This window comes from Cannabis sativa, unplaced genomic scaffold (genome assembly GCF_029168945.1).
Source record: "Cannabis sativa cultivar Pink pepper isolate KNU-18-1 unplaced genomic scaffold, ASM2916894v1 Contig7, whole genome shotgun sequence".
Classification (NCBI taxonomy): Eukaryota; Viridiplantae; Streptophyta; class Magnoliopsida; order Rosales; family Cannabaceae; genus Cannabis; species Cannabis sativa.
The window spans coordinates 5,416,096-5,442,935 of NW_026870043.1; positions in this window are offsets into that span (position 1 = coordinate 5,416,096).

The window sequence follows — 26,840 nt, forward strand, 5'->3', positions numbered from 1 at the left end:
GCTCATAATCCTTCAACTGACAGGAGGCATAAGCGATAAGCCGGTCGGCTTGCATCAGTACACACCCCAGACCCTGTCTGGATGCCTCACAATAAACCACGAACTTTTCTTTGTCACAAGGTAAAGCTAGCACTGGAGCTGTAATCAACCTTTGCTTCAGCTCTTGAAAACTAGCTTCACATTTATCTGACCATAAAAACCGCTAATTCTTTTTGGTAAGCTCGGTTAAGGGTGTTTAGAGAACCCTTCTACGAACCGACGATAATAACCAGCTAGACCCAAGAAACTTCTAGTTTTTGTTGGTGTTTTCGGTCTAGGCCAATCCTTGACGGATTCTATCTTTCCTGGAACCACCTTGATCCCATCCTTACTAACAATGTGCCCTAAGAAGGACACCTGAGATAGCCAAAACTCACATTTCTTGAACTTGGCATAAAGCTTGTGTTCCCGAAGCTGTTGCAGAACCATTCAAAGATGTAACTCATGCTCCTCTTCTGATTGAGAGTACACAAGGATGTCGTCGATAAACACAATTACACAGATATCGAGGAAATCCCTGAATACTCTATTCATCAGGTCCATAAATGCTGCAGGAGCATTGGTTAGTCCAAACGACATAACCAAAAATTCATAATGTCCATACCTAGTACAGAAAGCTGTCTTCGGAATGTCCTCCTCTCGGATTCTCAACTGATGATAGCCCGATCGGAGATAATTCTTGGAGAAGACCGTCTTCCCCTGGAGTTGATCAAAAAGATCATCAATCCGAGGTAATGGATATTTATTCTTAACTCTTAGCTTGTTTAACTCCTGATAGTCGATGCACATTCTCATAGACCCATCCTTCTTCTTGACAAATAATACTGGAGCTCCCCAGGGTGACACACTAGGCCGAATAAACCCTATGTCAAGTAACCCTTGAAGTTGAATTTTTAATTCTTTAAGCTCAGTTGGAGCCATTCTATAAGGAGCCTTGGAAAACGGTTCCCCTCCGGGTGCCAAATCAATAACAAAATAAATTTCCCGCTGAGGTGGTAAACCAGGAAGTTCTTCGGGAAAAATATTTAAAAATTCTTGAACCACCTTAATATCATCTGGCCGAACAAAGTCTAGCCGAGTGGTGTCTAACACCACGGCCAGAAACCCTAGGCATCCATCACACAATAATTCTCTAGCTGACAGGGTCGAAATCACCGGGATCCGAGATCCCTGAACCGAACCGACAAAAACAAACAGTTCTTCTCCTTCAGGTTGGAAGATTACCATGTTCCTCTTACAGTCAATACCTGCTGAATATTTAGATAGGAAATCCATCCCTAGTATGATATCAAAATCTGCTAAGCTCATCTCTATTAGGTCAGCACTTAACTCCCTATCGTCAATTCTGATCGGCATAGACCTAATCCACCTTTTGGAGATAACTAACTCTCCGCTAGGTACTAAGGTTCCGAACCCTGATTCATATCTATCATGCGGTCTATCCAATTTACTAAAGATTCTGGCTGCCACATAAGAATGTGTTGCCCCAGAGTCAAACAATACTAAGTAAAAAGAGTTGTTGACCGAGAGCTGACCTGCCACCACTAAAGGGCTGGCTTCTTCATCAGCCTGAGTAATGGCGAACACCCTAGCTAGAGTGGGTCCGCCGGAGCCTTTGGTGCTTCGGTTCTAAGTTGAGGGCACTCCCTCTTGTAATGTCCTGACATGCCACACTAAAAGCACCCTTGACCTCTACACTCCCCCAGATGGTGCCTTTTGCAACTGGGGCACTCTGGGTAAGTATAACGGGTCTCACAACTACCTTGACGACTGCCTCGACCCTGGTTCCCCTGGAACCCTTGTTCTGACCTGAGCCACCGGTTGTAGTGGATGCCCTCCTTTTCTGATCCATGGCCGAGCCACTACCTCCCCTGCTAAAGCCTAATGCAGGAGGGGTGGGAGCCTCGACACCCACTAGAGTCCTAGCAGACTCAGTCACACAACCAACTACGCCCTCAGCTCGTAGTGCTTTTTCCACCATTTCAGCATAGGTGGTTTTGTCGTCGGTAGTAATCATCAGGTCATGTTTAATCTTCACATTCAATCCATCCAGATACTTTTCCTTTTTACTGAAATCGATTGGCACAATTCCCGAGGCCAACCTCGCCAACCGATAAAACTGCGTTGTGTACTCAGTAACGCTCATGTTTTCTTTCTGGGTCAGGTGAGTAAACTCTTTTCTCTTGGCACTTCTGACGGCCTCATTGTAGTACTTGGCATTGAAAAGTTCTTGGAACTTCTCCCAGGTCATTGTTGTGACATCGTGTATCATGGACACCATGTCCCACCATACTAATGCGTCTTCTTGAAACTAAAAAGTTGTACAGACCACTCTATCATTCCCGGTGACGCCCATTAAATTCAAAATCTTAGTAATCACTGTTAGCCACTGCTTGGCTTTCATAACATCTGGACCTCCCAGAAAAACCGGAGGTGCCTCCTTGCGGAACCTTTCATATAGAGGTTCCATCCGATTCACCGCTATCACTAGTTCGGCCTGGACAACAAAGGCAGGTGCCACTGGAATTTCTGGAACAGGCACTGCAGGAGCACCTTGCTGTCTTAGTCTCTGAACTTCACTGTCTTGTTCCTCAATTCTGGCTTGCATTTCTGCAAACCTATTTTCCCAATTTTGGGCTTCCTGAGTAGCTTGGGCAGCCTGTAGCGTGTTAGTATCACCCCGGCCACGAGCCCTGCCCCTGGGACCTCTACCTCGGCCCCGAGCATTTTGGGGGAAACTAAGCTCCCTGACCTTCATTTTACCCGACCGAAATGCCCTGACTCCTGGTATTTCGCCTGGTGTCCTTCTAGTCTGAACAACTTGCGTAACCAAGAGTTGGCATATCAGATTATGATCAACGAGAGCTTACTAATGCTGCTTATTTGGAAACTAAAAACATGCGCCTATTCTACTATCAGGCTACTAACATGCTTCCTAACAGGCTTTTTTTAAATCATATTATTCAAAGTAAACTACTAAAGTAATAAAAGCTTACTGAACCGTATAACGAGCTAACTGCTGATGATGATTGTACATGTCGTGACGATCTTCGGAAGACAACCTGGCGGCTCTGATACCAAATTGTAACACCCTAACTAGCATAGGCGTGTTTACATGATTTTAAACGTACTGTGCAGCTCGTTGCTAATCAACGAGGTTAATGAAAATTGTGATTAATTAAAATTTTGTTATTGAATTAAAACTTATATATATTTCATACAAGATATTTCGGGATCCCGATTACAAAACACTTTACAAAAGTTTACTAGTTCCTTCCAAAATATTTGTCGCCCATCGACTAACTACAAAAGCACTGTTGTCCCGAGGATCGTATGCTCCAGGCCTAACAGCCCCGACATGTACAATCTTCATTGGCTTGTCCTCATGGTTCCTATGCTTTTGCCTTGCCCTTACCTACACATAAACATAGCACTGTGAGTCGACAGACTCAGTCAGAAAAGCATAATATCATAAACATACTAAATCCCGGGTTATAACCAAGCGCCCATACACCTGACCATAACCCTAACTAAATTAGGGACGTCCATGACAACGTATGATTAACCGCGAATCCAGCCTATACTCAGTACTCTAGTCGTACCGATGTGGTAACAGTTAATCCATACTAACTGATAGCCTAGCATATATCTGTTGGCATCTCGGTGCAACTCTATGTACACCTCACTGTTGCCCTGATATGCTAATCTGACGGCTATATAAAATTTGCCTAACATATATCTAATATGTTGATCTGATGGCAACTGACACGTATGCTAAACATGTATAAGCATTGTTGGAATTTATTTTACCAGGATCTTAGATCTACTCACAAGTATGTTATTTAAACACCCTAAATATGAACTTTCTAAAACGATAAATTAAACACATATAAAGTTAAGAAAACCTTACATTGATGCAGCGGAATTAATGTCTCCTTCCACTCAGATCTCTAACCCTCGAATCCTTTCTGTAGCAGAGTATAATCAAGATCTGAGCCCGAATGTCCTTCTTCTTCAAGTTTGATCCTTCACAGTCTTCCAATCTATGATTGAGTTACTGCTTGCTGTGTGTGGGCACTTACTCTTTCACTAGGGTCGAAAAAGATGAAGGAGAAAAGAGGAGAGAGGGTTTCGGCCAGGTATAGAAAGTGGGGAAGGCTCAGTTTTTCTGAAGAGAGAAATTTCTGTCAGAAAGCTAATGAAAGCATGTGAAAAACTTGTTATTTGACTGAGCCATCACTTTCTATTTATAGGCAACTACAAGGTTTAGGTTAGGAATTATTTGGCATTAAAATAATAAAAAAAAACAATTTGAAAACTCCTCATTAAGTGGTCGGCCATGGTGTTGTAGTGGGCCCCACTTGATTTTGCAGTTTTATCAAATTTTATTTATATTTTCTCAAAAACGCCAATTTTCCAATTCTAACCTTTTAAATGCCAAAACTAATTATTTAATAACTAAAATAGATTATTAAATAATATTGACATTTAATTTAATTATTAATTAGACATATAAAGTCCATTAATAAATAAATAAACCTAGAAACTCTTTTCTTCACAATTTCACCCCTGCTTAGTGAAAATTCACAAAATTAGACATAGTCTAACTTTAGAATTATAATTGATCAATCACGAATCAATTAATGAGTCTTACAAGCAGAATGTTCTCAACTAGAATGGGGACCATGGATCTATATGCTGAGCTTCCAATAAGTGAACCAAATTTACCAAGTAAATTCCTACTTATTAATTCTTCGTTGAATCCACTCTTAGAACTTACAATTGCACTCTCAGACTTATATAGAGCATATTGTATGTTCCACGATATCAATATGCTATCTCATTTAACCATTGTTATAATCTTATTGTGATTTAAAGATCCTCTATATAGATGATCTACCTCGAGATGGGATTTCTTTACCGTTCTCACCCCTCAATGTATTTTGCCCCTTAAAACACTTAGCTACCTGTAAATGGTGTTTAGTGATCTAATGATTAGTCAGTTAAACAAGAGCTCATCCATTTACTTCTATTTGCTAAGCTCGAAGGGAATCTGCACTTGACTTCTATACACTAGTAGAAGCTATAGATTCCATATTTATGTTCAGCACTCCCACTCAATCATACTATCATGTTCCCAAAATATACGTATCACCCTGACCTCAAAGTAGGCTTAACTAATAAATCAAAGAACATGAATAGCACTCCTGAGTTGAGCCTAAGCATATCAGGATTTAGATTCTTTTAATCTTAAGATCAACTACTGATATTGACTTGGAAAGATATATATAACGGTAAGTTTGTAATATCTTAACTTAGTTGCAATATCGGTCCAGTCCAATGTATACTCCATACATTCGAAACTAGTATACTTTACTAATGTCCTGGAAAGAACATAACACTTACTCCAAGTGTAAGTATACATCATCGCTGATTATCACATTAGTGTAAATCACATAACACTGATGAAACAGGGACCAAGACTTTTGATTCATATGATCATAATCACATTCCACTGTGTTGACAATACTATAATTGTGAATAAATATATGATCTGGATTTAACTGATTCTGTGTGTAAATGTAATAAACATATTTAAACCATTAGCATGTAGAATTCATGCAAACATCAATCACTTCAAATTTCTTATATTGATAACTAATCAGATTGTAAAGAGTTTTATTTAGGGCATAAAACCCAACAAACTCCCACTTGCACTAATATAAAACAAACTGTGCAAATAGGTCAATCTGATATCTTGATCTTCAGATCAAGTGTAGTATATTTGAATCCACCCAAACTTCTGGAAACTAGTTTATAAATACTCTTATGAAACATCCTTTATTATATGCTTTACTCATCAAGGGTTACTGAAATCTTTACTGTTTTAAAAGTACATCTGAATTAACAGAAGACATATCTCTCATATTTTAAAATATGTAATTGGGATAATAAAGTGTAGACTTTTCTTCAGCAATATAACTTTCTGGTATTTTCGAATAGACAAAGTTATAATTCTTCTCTGGTAGAGCTTGAATTATTATACAATAATTCCTCCACCCCAAAGTAAGCACCATCTCATAGATCTCGAAATAAGTTGGTGAGATACAAGGACAACTGATACACAGTTCCTTAATATCTGACATATAAATCTTTCTTGAATATCTTCTAATGTTCCCTATTTGATTACATCTCAGATAGGTTCCACTCAATAGCAGATGTCTGGTTAAATAATACTTTTAACCTCTTATTGTTTGGAGAGTTACCTAGTTGTGACTTTTATATTAGTCTGAAACTTTAAGTTAAGACTAAGTCATCAACATAGCAGACCAGTATTTGAAGTGAAAAATACATGCTAGAGATAAAGTAATCAAAATTAAGATACCATCAAATTTTATGAGGATTTAGAATTCTAAGTTCAAGTCATTCGAATGGACTGAACTAGAGTTCTTTATCTTATTCTCATAATTCTGATAAGCTATTCCTGTCCATGCGAATGGTTAGGTTTGCTTTTCAGTAGTGTTCTTAAGTACCTATCACAAGTATCAACCTAATGAAGATGGGTATAGAATTTTAAAATTCTCCCACTCAATTAAGGTAGTGTGACACTTTTTCAAAGAACTTTTATAGGTATCAAACTTTTACTTACAATAGTAAAAACGAAATGGAACATACAATCAAGATCAAGAATTTATATTGATAATAGATGACTCATTATATTACTTCTATGTTTTAAGAAAATATGTGTTATATAGGGAATTGTGAAATAGACTCCACCCCTAAGTATATATACATATAGGGTACTATGGATAACCTCCACCCCTAAGTATATAGAGATTATGATCCACCTTTAAAGGTTGTAAAGATCATAATTCTCTAAGTGTGATAGAGTTTATATGGAGTTGAATACTATCCAGAGTTCATTAGATATAAAAGATCGTTGAACTACATAGTTTTCTTAACTTTTCTCCAGCCCTATCAGATCAAAAGATCCTTTTATTAAACAAATTCTTAATAATTGTATTAGAATGAACAATTATTAATAAACATAGAAATAGTTTCTAGTGTTTATTTAATATAACTCTATGAAGAGTTGTAAATATTATAGAATTTGCATCAATAATAAAAACACTTACACATACAAACATACAAATATAATGTGGTAATAGTTGATGAAGATAAATTAAATGAAGCTCAATCTCATAAATTGCAATGTTGAATTTCGAAAAGTAAAGTAAACTTTATTAATAATAAATTTTAAAAAAGTATTGCAACAATATGAGAAAAACAGGGATAAATATCCCTAACTAAAATTTGAAATCCAAATTGTCTTTAAACTAAAACAATTAATTCAAAAAATAAATTGAAGAGTTTCATCTCCATCTGGACGATTTCACCCTTGGTCCAGCTTTCTGATCCAACTCAATTGAGTTCAAGTAGCTTGGCCTATAAGAAGAAGAAAACAAATAAACAAAGTTAGTCCAGAATCATAAATCCAAGTGGATAATAATTCACTAAAACTCTTAAAGTTTATAAATAGAAATACCTTGTTTCTTTTCAAGAAGTTTAGGACATTGGGGTTTCCAATGACCTTTTTCATTGTAGTAGAAACACTTTCCCTTAAGTGTAGCATCACGAGAAGGAGCAGCCTTTTTATTCTTCATGGCTTTTGTTCGCTTCTTGGTGTTCTTCCACTTCTTCTTCGATTTGGGCTTTGAAGCAGAGGAAACATTTGCTTCAGGTTTCATCGACCCATTACCATTCCCAGGATTGTGAGGTTTACTCCCTTTCTTCTTGGGTCCTCCAATCAAATTTTCATAAGTTTGAAGGTCATTGACTAATTCATGAAAGTCAATTTCCTTCTTATTCATGACATAATTTGAAGTGTATGGTAGAAATGCAGGAGTTAGGCTATTCAAGATAAGACTTACTTGAGTAGCACTATCCATTTCAGCACCATGATCCTGGGGTTCTTGGAAATAACTTGACATAAAGAGAACATGGTCACGCACGTTTTGATGAGGTTCCATCCGTGCATTAATGTACTTCTTAGTCGCGTCAAAGCGTGACTGAAGTGATGCCTTACCGAATAGCTCATTTAACTTCGTCATAACTTCAGCAGCCTTCTCGGTTTTAGAAAACCGAGTTTTGAGGGTGTCAACCATGCTAGAAAGCATAAAGTATAGAGCTTTGTCATTTGCTTTCTGCCAACGCTCATACTTTTCCTTCACAGCTTTGGAAGCATTGTCCCCAGGCACTTCAGGTGACGACTCAGTTAAAACAAACAAGGCACTTTCTCCTATGAGAGCAATATTAATGTTCTCATTCCACTTATTAAAGTTAGATCCATTCAGCTTATTTTCAGTCAACAGTGATAACATGGGATTCATTTTGATAATACAGGATACTACAAAATAATAGAAATCAACCGATAAGGGTTTAACACAAAATCAATTCAGAAATTATAAGCACATAGCAAGTAGATATGATATGAGAAAATACTTAAAAAATTCAATCCTAAATAATTTCCAAGGTTTTTCAACAAACTGATATCAGTGTCCCATTTAGTCGAGAGTCAAAGCTACCATCCATTGAATAGAGTTGTCAGCTCATCTAAAATGTTAAACATTCTAGCAACCTTTTATTCGATCAAGATTGGAATCCAGCGTTGTCCCGTTTAGGCGAGAGTCAAGGCTATTCTATCTCATGAGCTTCTACCATTGTTTCGCAATTTGCAAGTCATATATGGTCGCCACCATTAGGGTGATCTATACCATATACAACACTTACAAACTACTTATCATTCGAGATTAAACGGTGCGAAATTGCTTATGAACGTTCCTCCATTAGGGAGGATTACTCACTAAAACAAACGCGGTGTAAAACCCACAATGGAGATCGAATATCTTAATAATAATATAAGCTCATTCTTTAAAATGTAGTTTCTTTATTATTCTAATAAATAAATTCTCATTAAATTTGAAGTTTAGAATTAAAATTCAAAAATAAGAATTCAATATAATATTTATAAATTTATACTTAGATGGTGATTGAAATAAAATTAATTATTTCCATCTTAGTAATAATCTTAAATATAAATATTAAGGAAATTAATTTAAGTTGAATTAAATTAGATTAATTAGCAACTTAAAAATTTCCTTGAGAATATATATTTATTGAGTTCGAAAATTTAAAGTATAAAAACTATACAATTTTCGAAAAATAATAAAAATTAGAAAAGAAATACTTCAAGCAAAAATATCACCTATCTAGATTTTCTTTTGACTAGTTAATTCAATTTCTAATAATATATATAATTTAAATTCATTTATTTTAAATTAATCAATTAAATGAAAAAATCATTGATTGAAGTTGGCCCAAGAATTAATTAAAATAAATAATTAATTTACAACTCAATCTATTTTTCAAAATAAGAAAAAATTCAAAAATATTGCATGATTAAAATGCAAATTTCGAAATTGATTAAGAAAATAAAGAAAAGAATATATATATTTCGAAAATTATTTAAATTTAGGTTGAAAAAAATAAATTTCATCCCAAAAAATAATTTTCTATTTAATTAAGTGTCATGAAAAATAAATATTTAAGTATCATGATGAAAATCAACTTAGATATTTAAATTTTTCAAGTTAATTAAATGTATTAAATTCAAGAAATAATAATTAAGAGTAGTGAAGGCTTAATTATTAATTTCTATTTAATACTAGGAAAATATACTTAATAAAATTGTACCAAAATTAATTATTGAAATAATTAATTTCACAAAGTATAATATTTTCCTATTTAAATATTAGAAATAATAAGTAGTCTAGAATTTACTATTTAGAAAATATCTTATTTGACTAAGGATCTTTTCAAAAATTTGAAAAATATCTAATTTAAGTTATATAGAAATAATCTAAAACTTAAATAATTTCAAATTTAGATTTAATTAAATATTAAAAATTAAGTTATAACCACTTAATTTGAAGATATTTTTTTAAGTTAATATTCGAAAAGATATTAACGTAAAAAAATTATCTAAAATATTCCATTTTAAGTTAATATTCGAGAAGATATTAACTTAAAAAATATCTTAAGAATCTTTAATAACTAATGCCTAGGATTCCTCAACTTGATTTAAAATTTAAATCAAATATTCAAATTTAAGTTAGATAAGAAAAATCAGTTGATACAACTAATTTATAACTTAAATAGGAATATTTAATTAAATAAACTCCAGAAAGAATCTTAGTTAGTTAAAATTCTATATTTAATTAAATACAAGAAAAATACAAATAGTTTGTCTAGAAATAATATCTAAAACTAAAAGTGTTTTTATTAAAATTAACTTTAAAATATTAAAATAAAAATAAATTTTCATATATTTTAAAAGTTAATTATGTTGCTAATTCAATTTTATTAGGTCGAACTAATATAATTAACCTAGTACAGTTATTCAAATCAGGCAAATGGGCCTTCACAATTGGGGTAGTTCATGTGAGGGGGTGCTGGGTTCAGTATGTCGTACCCACTTTTATGGCTCCCAACTCTCGCACAAGGCCCAAAAGAGAGGAATTTAACCTTAAAATGAATAACTGTTATTAATTGAATAGGTCCAATAACTAAATGGACCTAAATAAAATCTATCATGGTGTGACATTTTATTTAGCAACAGCCTATATGCATAATAAAATAAACACATAGGCTCACACAGGTACACACTTGGATGGATCCTATCATGTTGCTAGGTCATACACATATGAAAGAAGATTCTAAAATTTACCTGTTACAAATTATTAACTTGACCAAGGGAGCCATCAGATCATTAGATCTGGCAAAAAGTAACCATGGCTATTTGCAATCAAGTAATAATAGGTTTTGAAAACTTACACACAAGCTAAAACCATATACTCCTGCAACAAAGTTAGCTGGATAGTTGGAAGTAGGATTTATTTAATTTTAAATAAGTAAATTTCGAAAATTAAAGTAATTAAATAAATAAAATAAAATAAATATTTTATTTTGAAAAATACATAATAATATTAATTTATTTTTCGAAAATAAAAAAATTTAACTTTCGAAAATAAAAAATATTTATTTAAATTTCAAAATTATAAAAAAAATTTAAAATTAAAACTACAATTTTGAAAAATTAGGTTTCAACCAACCTAAATATCATTTCAAAAATTTGCTAACTACTTTGAAAAATTAAATGTTATTTTATAAATAAAAATTAAATAAAAATTAGAAAAGATAAATTAAATATCTTTTTTTCAGATTTTAAATTTAATTTTAAATAAATAAAATAACAAAATTTAAAAGTTAGCAAAATATCTTACATCTATTTAAAATTACATGATTATAGTTATCTTATTTTAAATTTAAATAAGGTCAAAATATTTAAAAAAAATTTAATATCTGACATTAAATTTAAAAATAAGATAAGATATAAACAAATTTAAAAATAAGATAAATAATTAAGCAGAAAGATAGATATATACTAATTTCAAATTCAAATAACACTAATATCTTGAATTAAATTAATTCATTATGATAATTAGAGTTGAATTAGGAATAGTAAATCTATAAATACAAAACTACACAAAAAATTGGAAGTTAATTCCATGAAAAAGCATGAAAAAACAAAGAAAAACGAAAAAATTGCGAGCTGTACGGACGGGATGCTGTGCATACCCGTCTCCGCGCGCATGGGGAGTGACAGCCGAGAAACCTCGGCGGAACAGGGGAAGTTGCAGCCTTCCCGCGCGCAGAATGAGGTGTCACCAGGCGTCCGCGCGCGTTTTCAGACAAAATCTTGTCTGAATGCGCGTGTTGTCCGAGGGTGACTCGGATCCGCGCGCGCGTGAAGGTGCACAATCACCTTATCTTTTTTTCGAATCTTCAAAAAATCATAACTAATTCAAATTAAATCGAAATTGAGTTCTGTAAAAAAGTAACTTGCTTAATTTTTTCCATACTATCCAATAAAAATAATTCCAGAAACAGATATTCAATTATTTTTCACGAAAATTCACAAACATCAATCAATCATCAAATAACACAATACAACATGAAACCATCCAAATAACAAACAATCGTTTTAAAGTCCAAATTTCATGTAAGTAAATCAATTACCATGGCTCTGGGGCCAGTTGTTGGAATTTATTTTACCAGAATCTTAGATCTACTCACAAGTATGTTATTTAAACACCCTAAATATGAACTTTCTAAAACGATAAATTAAACACATATAAAGTTAAGAAAACCTTACATTGATGCAGCAGAATTAATGTCTCCTTCTACTCAGATCTCTAACCCTTGTATCCTTTCTGTAGCAGAGTATAATCAAGATCTGAGCCCGAATGTCCTTCTTCTTCAAGTTTGATCCTTCACAGTCTTCCAATCTATGATTGAGTTACTGCTTGCTGTGTGTGGGCACTTACTCTTTCACTAGGGTCGAAATTGAGGAAGGAGAAAAGAGGAGAGAGGTTTTGGCCAGGTATAGAAAGTGGGGAAGGCTCAGTTTTTTTGAAGAGAGAAATTTCTGTCAGAAAGCTAATGAAAGCATGTGAAAAACTTGTTATTTGACTGAGCCATCACTTTCTATTTATAGGCAACTACTAGGTTTAGGTTAGAAATTATTTGGCATTAAAATAATTAAAAAAAAAACAATTTAAAAACTCCTCATTAAGTGGCTAGCCATGGTGTTGTAGTGGGCCCCACTTGATTTTGCAGTTTTATCAAATTTTATTTCTATTTTCTCAAAAACGCCAATTTTCTAATTCTAACCTTTTAAATACCAAAACTAATTATTTAATAACTAAAATAGATTATTAAATAATATTGTCATTTAATTTAATTATTAATTAGACATATAAAGTCCATTAATAAATAAATAAACCTAGAAACTCTTTTCTTTACAATTTCACCCATGCTTAGTGAAAATTCATAAAATTAGACATAGTCTAACTTTAAAATTATAATTGATCAATCACGAATCAATTAATGAGTCTTACAAGCAGAATGCTCTCAACTAGAATGGGGACCATGGATGTAACACCCTAACTAGCATAGGCGTATTACGTGATTTTTAAACATACTGTGCAGCTCTTTGCTAATCAACGAGGTTTACGGAAAACATGATTAATTAAAATTTTTGCTTTTTAATTAAACTTGTAAAATATTTATACAAAAGACTCGGGATCCCGATTACAAAATCATTTACAAAAGTTTACTGTTTATACAAAATATTTGTCGCCTAGCGACTAGTTACAAAAATAGCCTCGCTATCCCGATGATCGTACGCTCTAGGCCTAACCGCCCCGACATGAAAAATCTTCATAGGCTCGTTCACGGTCCATCAGCTTTACCCTTGCCTTTACCTACACATAAACATAGCACTGTGAGTCGACAGACTCAGTAAGAAAAGCATAATAATATTCAAACATAAATCCCGGTCATGATCAGACGCCCATACCCCTGACCATAACCCTAACTGCCGTGTCCAACACTATACTGAGTCCCCCTAACTGCCGTGTCCAACATGGTACTGAGTTTTGAACGTTCATAGGGACGGTACTATTGACAAGTAACAGCCTGATCGATCGAACCGGTCATACTCCGGCTGCTGGTCATACTCCAGCCTGTACCGACGTGTTACAGTATCAGCCTGATCGGTCGAACCGGTCATACTCCGGCTGCTGGTCATACTCCAGCCTATACCGACGTGATACGTCAAATAGTACGGAACCACCAACCTAAGTATTAGCGTGATCGGTTGAACCGGTCATACTCCGGCTGTTGGTCATACTCCAGCCTGTACCGACGTGATACAGTGTCAGCCTAATCGGTCGAACCGGTCATACTCCGGCTGCTGGTCATACTACAGCCTGTACCGACGTGACACAGTTGGATGGTTCGAAGCCAACATACATATCTTATGTAATCTAACAGGCTTCCTACATGCACGCTAAACATGTAATCTACATATGCATACTGTTATACTAATCTTACCTGGATTCCGAATTCAGGTGTGCCTACTAACCCGACCGGAACTATTCGCGCTACGGACATGTGCTCCTAAACCATAAAAATCACAACACTATAAGTGATACGCTAAATCACTTCCCGGGGACTTAAACTAGGAACTAAAAGTTCCCTATCGATAAAAAGCATGGCAATACCCCAAGAAACATAAAAACCAGGAAAACTAGGGTTTCTGAAATTTCCCCAACCGGTAGACCGGTTGCCCAACCGGAATTCAACTTCTGGAAATTTTCGAAACCCATCCGGAATTCCGGATGCACAACCGGAATTCTGGTTCCAGACCTGTTCTATATATCCCCTAGAACATTTCTAAAGCATCAAACTCACCCAGAATGCACATAAACAAAAAGTGCCATTAAAGCCCAAGCTTTGAGTTTTAAACTCAAACTTGATCAAACACTACCAACATGCAATCAAACCATGATTCAAACTCATAATCAAGCATATAAAAACTGCAGAAACTAAAACCTAACTCATGCAACAACTACAGCAACAATTCACCCAATTTCACTTTGAAAACTCAAGCTTTTTAACAAGAAAAACCATAACTCAAGCAACCTAACTATTATGCATCACTAACAGCTCAAATATCCCTAATTTAACATGCTTAAATCTCTGAAAATATCAACAAAATACAGCAGCAACAACATCCATTTATCATGCATGCAATACACCATTTTCATCAAAAATTCAACAAACTTAAAGAGGAATTGCTTAGAAGCTAACCTAGCTTGAATTGAACACCAAAGAGGGATAAAATCACAAGGAAAAATCCCAAGTCCCTTGCTGCACCAAGAGGCCGAAAGAGAGAGGAAAAGAGAGAGAGAGTGTTGAAATTTCTATTTTTCTTTTCTAACTTTGATTTTTGAAATGAAAATGAATTAAATGTCACTTAATCCTATTTTACTTTAGCCAAAACATAATGAAATAAACATATAATTCAACTATTAAAATCACTAGAAGACAAAATAATAATGGGGCAAAAAGACCAATTTGCCCCTCCACACTAAAATAACATAAATAACACTAAAGGGGTATTTTTGGGAAATTCTAAATTCCCGGCCATTCCCGACATTCCCAATGTCTAATAAACCGTCCCAAACTACTAACATACTAAGTTGTGATTTTATTGAGCCAAACACCGAGTTCCAAAATACCGGGCACCGAAAATGCAAAATTATGAAAACTACTAAATGACATAAAAATGCATCTCTGAATTCAAAAATAACCGTATAAATAATTATTTAAATAGCTATAAATAATTTCATAATTAATCATGATTAACTGCTAATTTCCAAATTAAACTAAGCGGTCTTTACAACTATTCCCCCCTTAAAAGGATTTCGTCCCCAAAATCTAACTTGAATAACTCTGGATATTGAGCTCTCATATCTGACTCTAGCTCCCAGGTGGCTTCCTCCACCTTGCTGTTTCTCCAGAGAACTTTGACCAATGCTATGGTCTTATTCCGAAGGACTTTATCCTTTCTATCCAGGATCTGCACTGGCTGCTCTTCATAAGTCATATCTGGCTGCAGTTCTAGGCTCTCATAACTAAGTATATGAGAGGGATCAGAAACGTATTTTCTCAACATCGAGACATGGAATACGTTATGAACTACTGATAAAGGTGGAGGCAACGCTAACCGGTATGCCACTTGACCTATCTTCTCGAGAATCTCGAAAGGTCCTGTAAATCTAGGGCATAACTTGCCTCTTTTCCCGAAACGTTTGATCCCCTTCATTGGAGATACCCGTAAAAACACATGGTCCCCTACTTGGAACTTAACATCTCTGCGTTTCGGGTAACTCTTCTGTCTACTCTGTGAGGCAAGCATTCTAGCTTTTATCTTTTCTATTGCCTCATTGGTCCGCTGCACTGATTCTGGACCTAAGTATTTTCTCTCCCCTGTCTCATCCCAGTGGATGGGAGATCTACACTTCCTACCGTATAACAGTTCATAGGGAGCCATCCCTATCGTACTCTGATAACTATTATTGTAAGAAAATTCTATCAACGGTAGATATTTATTCCATGAGCCTTCAAAATCCATAACACAGGCTCGCAACATGTCCTCCAATATCTGAATTGTCCTTTCGGACTGACCATCTGTCTGAGGATGGAATGCTGTACTGAATTTCAGCTTTGTACCCATTGCTCGCTGCAAACTCTGCCAAAATTTGGAAGTGAACTTCGGATCCCTGTCCGAAACTATAGACTTCGGTACCCCGTGAAGTCTTACTATCTCTCGGACATACAACTCTGCCAACTGATCAACTGTAAATGTTGTTTTAACCGGCAGAAAATGAGCAGATTTCGTAAATCGATGCACCACTACCCAGATGGAATCAAACAAACCCGTGGTCTTAGGTAACCCGACCACAAAATCCATCGTGATATCTTCCCACTTCCATTTTGGTAGGGTTAGAGGCTGCAACAACCCTGCCGGTCTCTGATGTTCAGCCTTAATCTGTTGACAAGTGAGGCATCTCGATACGAATTCTACCAAATTCTTCTTCATACCGCTCCACCAGAAGTACGGTTTAAGATCTTGGTACATCTTAGTGGTGCCGGGATGCAGAGAATACGGGGTAGAATGAGCCTCCTCAAAGATCTCATTCCTGAGTTCCACACTGTTCGGAACACAAACCCTAGCTTTATACAGAAGCATCCCGTTGTCTGACACTGAAAAGTCCCTGGCTTGACCAGCCAAAACCTGATCTCTGATCTTCACTAACTCTGGATCCGTCATCTGAGCGGCTTTAATTCTTTCCAACAGATCAGGTTACAGCGTTAAGTTGTGAAGCTGACCTACCACAAACTCAATGCTGGATCTAACCATATCCTCTGCTAGCTGAGGTGAAATCTGAACCATGCTAGTTACTTGCCCGGGACCCTTTCTGCTCAGGGCATCGGCCACTACATTGGCCTTCCCAGGGTGATAGAGAATCTCACAGTCGTAATCTTTCACTAATTCCAACCAACGTCTCTGTCTCATGTTCAAATCTTTCTGAGTAAAGAAATACTTGAGACTTTTATGGTCGGTATAGATTTCACACCTTTCTACGTAAAGGTAATGCCGCCAAATCTTCAAAGCAAAATGCACCGCGGCCAACTCTAGATCATGAGTCGGGTATCGCTGTTCATAATCCTTTAACTGACGGGAAGCATAAGCGATAACCCGATCGGCTTGCATCAACACACACCCCAAACCCTGTCTGGATGCATCACAATAAACAACAAATTTCTCGTTGTCTGAAGGCAAAGCTAGCACTGGAGCGGTAATCTGTTGGAAATTATTTTACCAGGATCTAGATTTACTAACAAGTATGTTGGATTAACAACCTAATATGAATTCTAAAACAATAATAATAAACACATATAAAGTTAGAAAACCTTACAGTGGGTGCAGCGGAATAATATGACTCCTTCCGTTCAGATCTCTAGCCCTTGATTCCTTTCAGTAGAAGAGCATCACCAAGATCTGAACCTGGATCTTCTTTTCTCCTTCTTTGATGCAGAAATTCCATAGTCTTCCATACTATGATTGAGATACCACTTAATGTGTGTGGGCACTACTCATCTCACAATGATTTCGAAATTTTCTCTCTTTTTCTCTCTTAATTTCGTGGCTTATGGCTTACAAGAGAAGAGAACAAAGGTTTCTTTATATAGGGAGAAGGGAGAGCACAACTTTCCAAATAAAACAGTTTCCTTAATTACTGTGTAATCAATTAACTGCCTTATTTAGTGTGATCCACCACTTTCCTATTTTTGCTAGGCTTTGATTAGCAATTACATGGCAATTAAAATTGAAAATAATAATTGGGAAACAAGCAAAGAGGTGGCCGGCCATAGGGTGAAATGGGCCTCACTTGGATTTTGCAGTTTCCTCAATTTTATTTCTATTTCTCCAAAAATGCCACTTTTCCAATTCTAATCATTTAAATGCCAAAACTAATTATTTATAACTAAAATAGATTATTAAATAATATTGTCATTTAAAATAATTATTAATTAGACATACAAAGTCTCTTAATTAATAATTAAACCTAGAAACCCTTTTCTTTACAATTTCATCCTTAAACTGTGAGAATTCATAAAGTAGACATAGTCTAACTTTTACAATTATAATTGATTAATTAAAATCAATTAATTGAGTCTTACAAGCAGTATGGTCTCAACTAGTATGGGGACCATGGGTCTATATAACCAAGCTTCCAATAAGTCGAACCGAATTTACCAAGTAAATTCCCTAACTTATCAATTCCTCATTGAATCCACACTTAGAACTTGGAATTGCACTATCAGTCTTATAGAAACGCTCTATATGTTCCATGATATAGACACGTCATTAGTTATCCATTGTTATAACCCTAATGTGATCAATGATCCTCTATATAGATGATTTACACTGTAAAGGGATTAAATTACTGTAACACCCCACAATGTATTTTATCCTTAAAACACTTAACCCTGTATAAATGATATTTCACCTAAGTGAAATGAGATCTCCACCATTTATCTTTGTTTGGTTAAGCTCGAAGGAAATCATCCTTTACTTCTATTTGCCAAATAGAAGCTATAGATTCCATATTTATGTTAGCGCTCCCACTCAATTGCACTACCGTGTTCCCAAAATGTAAGTATCACCCTAACCCAAAAGTAGGCTTAACTTAACAAATCAAAGAACACGAATAACACTCTTGAGATTGAACCTAACCATATCAGGATTTCGATCATGTGATCTAGGATCAACAGGTGATATTGAATTGAATAGATATACGGTATATTTTAACATATCTAATCAAAATTTAATATCGGTCCCTTCCGATGTATACTCCATACATCCGATACTAGTAAACTTTGCCAATGTCCTAGAAAGGACATAACACTTTTCCAAGGTGTAAGAATACCTATCGCTGATTATACCATGTCAGTCTAAATCCAGTGTTCTGAGAAATCAGGGAATAAACTTTTGAACATATAATAAAGATTATATTCCAGTGTGCTGACAACACTATAATCTTTAACAAACACATATGTTCTGGACTTAAAAGGAATTCATACATTATATACATATAATCATGAAATAAATCATGTGAACCATGCAACATAAAATGTTATTTCTGATCTTTATTAATGAGTAAATCTGATTATATGAAATGAGTTTTATTTAGGGCATAAAACCCAACATAATCAACCTCTGCTTCAGCTCCTGAAAACTAGCTTCGCACTTGTCTGACCAGACAAACCGCTGATTCTTCTTTGTGAGTTCGGTTAGGGGCATTGAAATTTTTGAAAACCCTTCCACGAACCTACGGTAGTACCCAGCTAAACCCAAGAAGCTTCTAATCTCTGTCACTGTCTTCGGTCTCGGCCAATCCCTGACGGATTCGATCTTCCCGGGATCCACCTTGATCCCATCTTTGCTCACAATGTGCCCTAAGAAGGACACCTGAGATAGCCAAAATTCGCATTTCTTGAACTTGGCATAAAGCTTGTGTTCCCGAAGCCGTTGCAGTACAATCTGAAGATGTAACTCATGCTCCTCTTCTGACTGAGAGTACACAAGGATGTTGTCGATAAACACAATCACACAGATATCGAGGAAATCCTTGAATACTCTATTCATCAAGTCCATAAATGCTGCAGGAGCATTGGTTAGTCCAAATGACATAACTAGAAATTCATAATGTCCATACCGTCTTCCCCTGAAGCTGATCGAACAAATCATCGATCCTAGGTAACGGATATTTATTCTTCACTGTCAGCTTGTTCAATTCTCTGTAATCGATGCACATCGTCATAGTTCCATCTTTCTTCTTGATGAATAAAACCGGGGCTCCCCAGGGTGACACACTAGGCCTAATAAACCCTATGTCAAGTAACCCTTGGAGCTGAATCTTTAACTCCTTAAGTTCAGCTGGAGCCATTCAATATGGAGCTTTGGAAACTGGTTCCACCCCTGGTGCCAAATCTATCACGAAGTCAATCTCCCGCTGAGGTGGTAACCCTGGAAGTTCTTCGGGAAAAACATCTAAAAATTCCAAAACCACCTTGATGTCCTCTGGCCGAATGGTATCTGGCCGAGTGGTGTCCACCACCACGGCTAGAAACCCTAAACAATCTCTAGCTGACATGGCCGAAATCACCGGGATCCGAGATCCCCGAACTGAACCAACAAACACAAAAGGTTCCTCACTTTCCGGTTGGAAGATCACCATCTTCCTTTTGCAATCAATACTCGCCGAATATTTAGATAGGAAATCCATTCCTAAAATAATATCGTACTCTACTAAGCTCATCTCTATCAAGTCAGCACACTCTCTACCATCTATCCTGATCGGCATAGACCTAATCCACCTTTTGGAGATAACTAACTCTCCGCCAGGTAATAGGGTTCCAAACCCTGATTCATATCTATCATACGGTCTATCCAATTTACTAAAGACTCTGGCTGCCACATAAGAATGTGTAGCCCCAGAATCAAACAGTACTGAATAAAGCGAGTTATTAACAGAAAGCTGACCTGTTACAACTGATGGGCTGGCATCTGCATCAGCCTGAGTGATGGCGAACACCCTAGCTGGAGTGGGTATCGCCGAACCCCTCAGGGCCTCTGATCGGAGCTGGGGACAATCCCTCTTGAAGTGTCCGGGCATGCCACAGTGAAAGCATCCTTAACCTTTGCATTAACCCCGATGGTGCCTTTTGCAGCTGGGGCACTCGGGATAGGAGAACCGGGTCTCTGCACCACCAGGACGACTACCTCTATTCTGGTTCCCTCAGAACCTCTTGTTCTGACTCGAGCCTCCAGATGCAGTGGATGCTCTTCTCTTTTGGTCCATGGCCAAACCACTACTCCCCCTGCTAAAGCCTAATGCAGGAGGGGTAGGAGCCCCGCCACTCTCCGTAGTACTAGCTGACTCCGACATACACCCAACTGCGCCCTCAGCTCGCAGTGCCTTCTCCACCATCTCAGCATAGGTGGTCTTGTCGTCAGTGGTAATCATCAAGTCATGTTTAATCTTCGCATTTAACCCGTCCAGGTACTTCTCTTTCATGCTGAAGTCGGTTGGCACTATTCCCGAGGCTAACCTCGCCAATCGGTCGAACTGAGTAGTATACTCTGTCACGCTCATATTCTCTTGCTGGGTCAGGTGAGCGAACTCTTTCCTCTTGGCGCTTCTGACCGCCTCATTATAATACTTCACGTTGAAGAGTTCCTGGAACCTTTCCCAGGTCATGGTGGTGATGTCGTGAATCTGAGACACCATGTCCCACCAGACAAGAGCGTCTTCCTGGAACTGGAAAGTGGCACACACCACTCTGTCATTACCGGTGACACCCATAAAGTTCAAGATTTTGGTGATCACCGTTAGCCACTGCTCGGCCTTCATCACATCTGGACCTCCCAGAAAGACTGGAGGTGCTTGCTTCCGGAACTGTTCATACAAAGGTTCCAATCTGTTGGCCGCCACCACTATTTAGGCCTGAGCAGCAGGGGCAGGTGCCACTGGAACTACTGGCACAGGCGCTGCAGGAGCCCCCTGCTGCCTTAATCTCTGTATCTTGAGGTCTTGTTCTTCTATTCTGGCTTGCATTTCCGCAAACCTAACCTCCCAATTCTGGGCTCCCTGATCGGCTTGGGGAGCCTGGGCAGCCTGTGGCGGGTTCTCATCACCCCGACCACGAGCCCTGCCTCGGGGACCTGTACCTCGACCCCTAGCTGGCGGGGGAAACTGAGCTCCCTGACCCTGATTCGACCGCACTGAATTGCCCTGGCTCCTGGTAGTCCGCCTGGCGTCCATCTAGTCAGAGCCGCCTGCGAAACCAAGAGTTGGCATATCAGGTCGTATTCAATGAGAGCTTACTAATGCCGCTTAATTTGGAAATTAAAAAACGAAACATGTGCCTATTCTACTATTAGGCTACTAACATGCTTCCTATCAGGCTTTTCTTATTCATAAAATAAATAAATAAACTACTAAAGCAATAAAGGCTTACTGAACCGTGGAACGAGCTAACTGCTGATGATGACTGTACATGTCGTGACGATCTTCGGATGACAACCTGGCAGCTCTGATACCAAATTGTAACACCCTAACTAGCATAGGCGTATTACGTGATTTTTAAACATACTGTGCAGCTCGGGATCCGGATTACAAAATCATTTACAAAAGTTTACTGTTTATACAAAATATTTGTCGCCTAGCGACTAGTTACAAAAATAGCCTTGCTGTCCCGATGATCGTACGCTCCAGGCCTAACCGCCCCGACATGTACAATCTCCATAGGCTCGTTCACGGTCCATCAACTTTAGCCTTGCCTTTACCTACACATAAACATAGCACTGTGAGTCGACAGACTCAGTAAGAAAAGCATAATAATATTCAAACATAAATCTCGGTCATGATCAGACGCCCATACCCCTGACCATAACCCTAACTGCCTTGTCCAACACGATACTGAGTCCCCCTAACTGCCATGTCCAACACGGTATCGAGTTCTGAACGTTCATAGGGACGGTATTATTGACAAGTAACAGCCTGATCGGTCGAACCGGTCATACTCCGGCTGCTGGTCATACTCCAGCATGTACCGACGTGTTACAGTATTAGCCTGATCGGTCGAACCGGTCATACTCCGGTTGCTGGTCATACTCCAGCCTGTACCGACGTGATACGTCAAATAGTACGGAACCACCAACCTAAGTATCAGCCTGATCGGTCGAACCGGTCATACTCCGGCTGCTGGTCATACTCCAGCCTGTACCGACGTGATACAGTGTCAGCCTAATCGGTTGAACCGGTCATACTCCGGCTGCTGGTCATACTCCAGCCTGTACCGACGTGACACAGTTGGATGGTTCGAAGCCAACATACAAATCTTATGTAATCTAACAGGCTTCCTACATGCACGCTAAACATGTAATCTACATATGCATACTCTTATACTAATCTTACCTAGATTCCGAATTCAGGTGTGCCGGTCAACCTGACTGGAAGTATCTGCGCGGCGGATTACAAGCTCCTAAACCATAAAAATCACAACACTATAAGTGATACGCTAAATCACTTCCCGGGGACTTAAACTAGGAACTAAAAGTTCCCTATCGATATAAAGCATGGCAATACCCCAAGAAACATAAAAACGAGGAAAACTAGGGTTTCTGAAATTTCCCCAACCGGTAGACCGGTTGCCCAACCGGAATTCCGGTTCTGGGAATTTTCGAAACCCATCCGAAATTCTGGATGCACAACCAGAATTCTGGTTCCTCGTAGGCAGAAATTCAAAATTTCATAACTCATTCAAATCAACTCCAAATCACACAAAACCTTCCAGACCTGTTCTATATATCCCCTAGAACATTTCTAAAGCATCAAACTCACCCAGAATGCACATAAACAAAAAGTGCCATTAAAGCCCAAGCTTTGAGTTTTAAACTCAAACTTGATAACACACTACCAACTTGCAATCAAACCATGTTTCAAACTCATAATCAAGCATATAAAAACTGCAGAAACTAAAACCTAACTCATGCAACAACTACAGCAACAATTCACCCAATTTCACTTTGAAAACTCAAGCTTTTTAACAAGAAAAACCATAACTCAAGAAACCTAACTATTATGCATCACTAACAGCTCAAATATCCTTAATTTAACATGCTTAAATCTCTGAAAATATCAACAAAATACAGCAGCAACAACATCCATTTATCATGCATGCAATACACCATTTTCATCAAAAATTCAACAAACTTAAAGAGGAATTGCTTAGAAGCTAACCTAGCTTGAATTGAACACCAAAGAGGGATGAAATCACAAGGAAAAATCCCAAGTCCCTTGCTGCACCAAGAGGCCGAAAGAGAGAGGAAAAGAGAGAGAGAGTTTTAAAATTTCTATTTTTCTTTTCTAACTTTGATTTTTGAAATGAAAATGAATTAAATGTCACTTACTCCTATCTTACTTCAGCCAAAACATAATAAAATAAACATATAATTCAACTATTAAAATCACTAGAAGACAATATAATAATGGGACAAATAGACCAATTTGCCCCTCCACACTAAAATAACATAAATAACACTAAAGGGGTATTTTTGGGAAATTCTAAATTCCCGGCCATTCAGAAACATTCCAAATGTCTAATAAACCGTCCCAAACTACTAACATACTAAGTTGTGATTTTACTGAGCCAAACACCGAGTTCCAAAATACCGGGCACCGGAACTGCAAAATTATGAAAACTACTAAATGACATAAAAATGCATCTCTGAATTCAAAAATAACAGTATAAATAATTATTTAAATAGCTATAAATAATTTCATAATTAATCATGATTAACTGCTAATTTCCAAATTAAACTAAGCGGTCTTTACAATGGATCTATATGCTGAGCTTCCAATAAGTGAACCAAATTTACCAAGTAAATTCCTATTTATTAATTCTTCGTTGAATCCACTCTTAGAACTTAGAATTGCACTCTCAGACTTATATAGAGCATATTGTATGTTCCATGATATCAATATGCTATCTCATTTAACCATTGTTATAATCTTATTGTGATTTAAAGATCCTCTATATAGATGATCTACATCGAGATGGGATTTCTTTACCGTTCTCACCCCTCAATGTATTTTGCCCCTTAAAACACTTAGCTACCTGTAAATGGTGTTTAGTGATATAATGATTAGTCAGTTAAACAAGAGCTCATCCATTTACTTCTATTTGCTAAGCTCGAAGGGAATCATCACTTGACTTCTATACACCAGTAGAAGCTATAGATTCCATATTTATGTTCAGCACTCCCACTCAATCATACTATCATGTTCCCAAAATATACGTATCACCCTGACCTAAAAGTAGGCTTAACTAATAAATCAAAGAACATGAATAGCACTCCTGAGTTGAGCCTAAGCATATAAGGATTTAGATTCTTTTAATCTTAAGATCAACTACTGATATTGACTTGGAAAGATATATGTAAAGACCGCTTAGTTTAATTTGGAAATTAGCAGTTAATCACGTTTAATTCTGAAAATTATTTATAGCTATTTAAATAATTATTATACTGTTAATATTGAATTCAGAGATGCATTTTTATGTCATTTAGTAGTTTTCATAATTTTGCATTTCCGGTGCCCGGTATTTTGGAACTCGGTGTTTGGCTCAGTAAAATCACAACTTAGTATGTTAGTAGTTTAAGACGGTTTATTAGACATTGGGAATGTCGGGAGTGGCCGGGAATTTAGAATTTTTCAAAAATACCCCTTTAGTGTTATTTTTATGGTTTTTGTGTGGAGGGGCAAATTGATCATTTTGCCCCATTATTATTTTGTTTTCTAGTGATTTTAATAGTTGAGTTATATGTTTATTTTATTATGTTTTGGCTGAAGTAAAAAGGTGTATGTGACATTTAATTTCATTTTTCATTTCAAAAATCAAAGTTAGAAAATTTGAAAGAAAAATCAAAGCTCTCTTTTCCTCTCTCTCTCTCTCGGCTGGTAGGGTGTTTCTAGGGCTGGGATTTTTGATTTTCAAGCTATTTTTCCTTCAATATAAGTATTCTTCAAGCCTTGGTAAAGTTTCAAAACCTTTTCCTTTTATAATTTTTAGAAAATGTGTAAATAGATGATGATGCATGCTTGATTTTTGATATGTTCTTGCTGCTGTGAATTGTTGTTATTTTCAGTGGTTTAATCTTGTTATTTTAAGTAGTTTAGAGTTAGTGAATGCATGATATTTGCTTTGATTTCAAGCTTGGAAGTTTTTAGCTCAAAACCTTGGTTTTCAAAGAGAAATGATTAAAATCTGTTGCTGTGATTTTGTTGATGTTTGTAGTAGTTTTCAGAAGCTTTTATATGCATGATTAAATAGATTAGGGCTGATTTGAATGCTTGTTAGAGGGGTTTGACCAAGTTTGAGTTTGGAACTCAAAGCTTGGGCTTTAATGGTGATTTTCATTTCTGTGCATTCTGGGGGAATTTGATGCTTTAGAAATGTTCTAGGGGATATTTAGAACAAGTCTGGGAGTTTTGGGGTGGTTTGGAATTAATTTGAGCATTGTGTGAATTTTTGAAAAATTTCTGCGAGGAACCGGAATTCCGGTTGCAGAACCGGTCTACCGGTTGGGGAATTTCAGAAACCCTAGATTTCCTCATTTTTATGTTATTTGGGGTATTGCCATGCTTTTTATCGATAGGGTAACTTTTAGTTCCTAGTTTAAGTGCCCGGGAAGTGATTTAGCGTATCACTTTTAGTGTTGTGATTTTTATGGTTTAGGAGCCTGTAATCCGCCGCGCAGATAGTTCCCGTCAGGTTGACCGGCACACCTGAATTCGGAATCCAGGTAAGATTAGTATAACAGTATGCATATGTAGATTACATGTTTAGCGTGCATGTAGGAAGTCTATTAGATTACATTAGATATGTATGTTGGCTTCGAACCATCCAACTATGTCACGTCGGTACAGGCTGGAGTATGACCAGCAGCCAGAGTATGACCGGTTCGACCGATTAGGCTGACACTGTATCACGTCGGTGCAGGCTGGAGTATGACCAGCAGCAGGAGTATGACCGGTTCGACCGATTAGGCTGATACTTAGGTTGGTGGTTCCGTACTATTTGACGTATCACGTCGGTACAGGCTGGAGTATGATCAGCAGCCGGAGTATGACCGGTTCGACCGATCAGGCTGATACTGTAACACGTCGGTACAGGCTGGAGTATGAATTAGCAGTTAA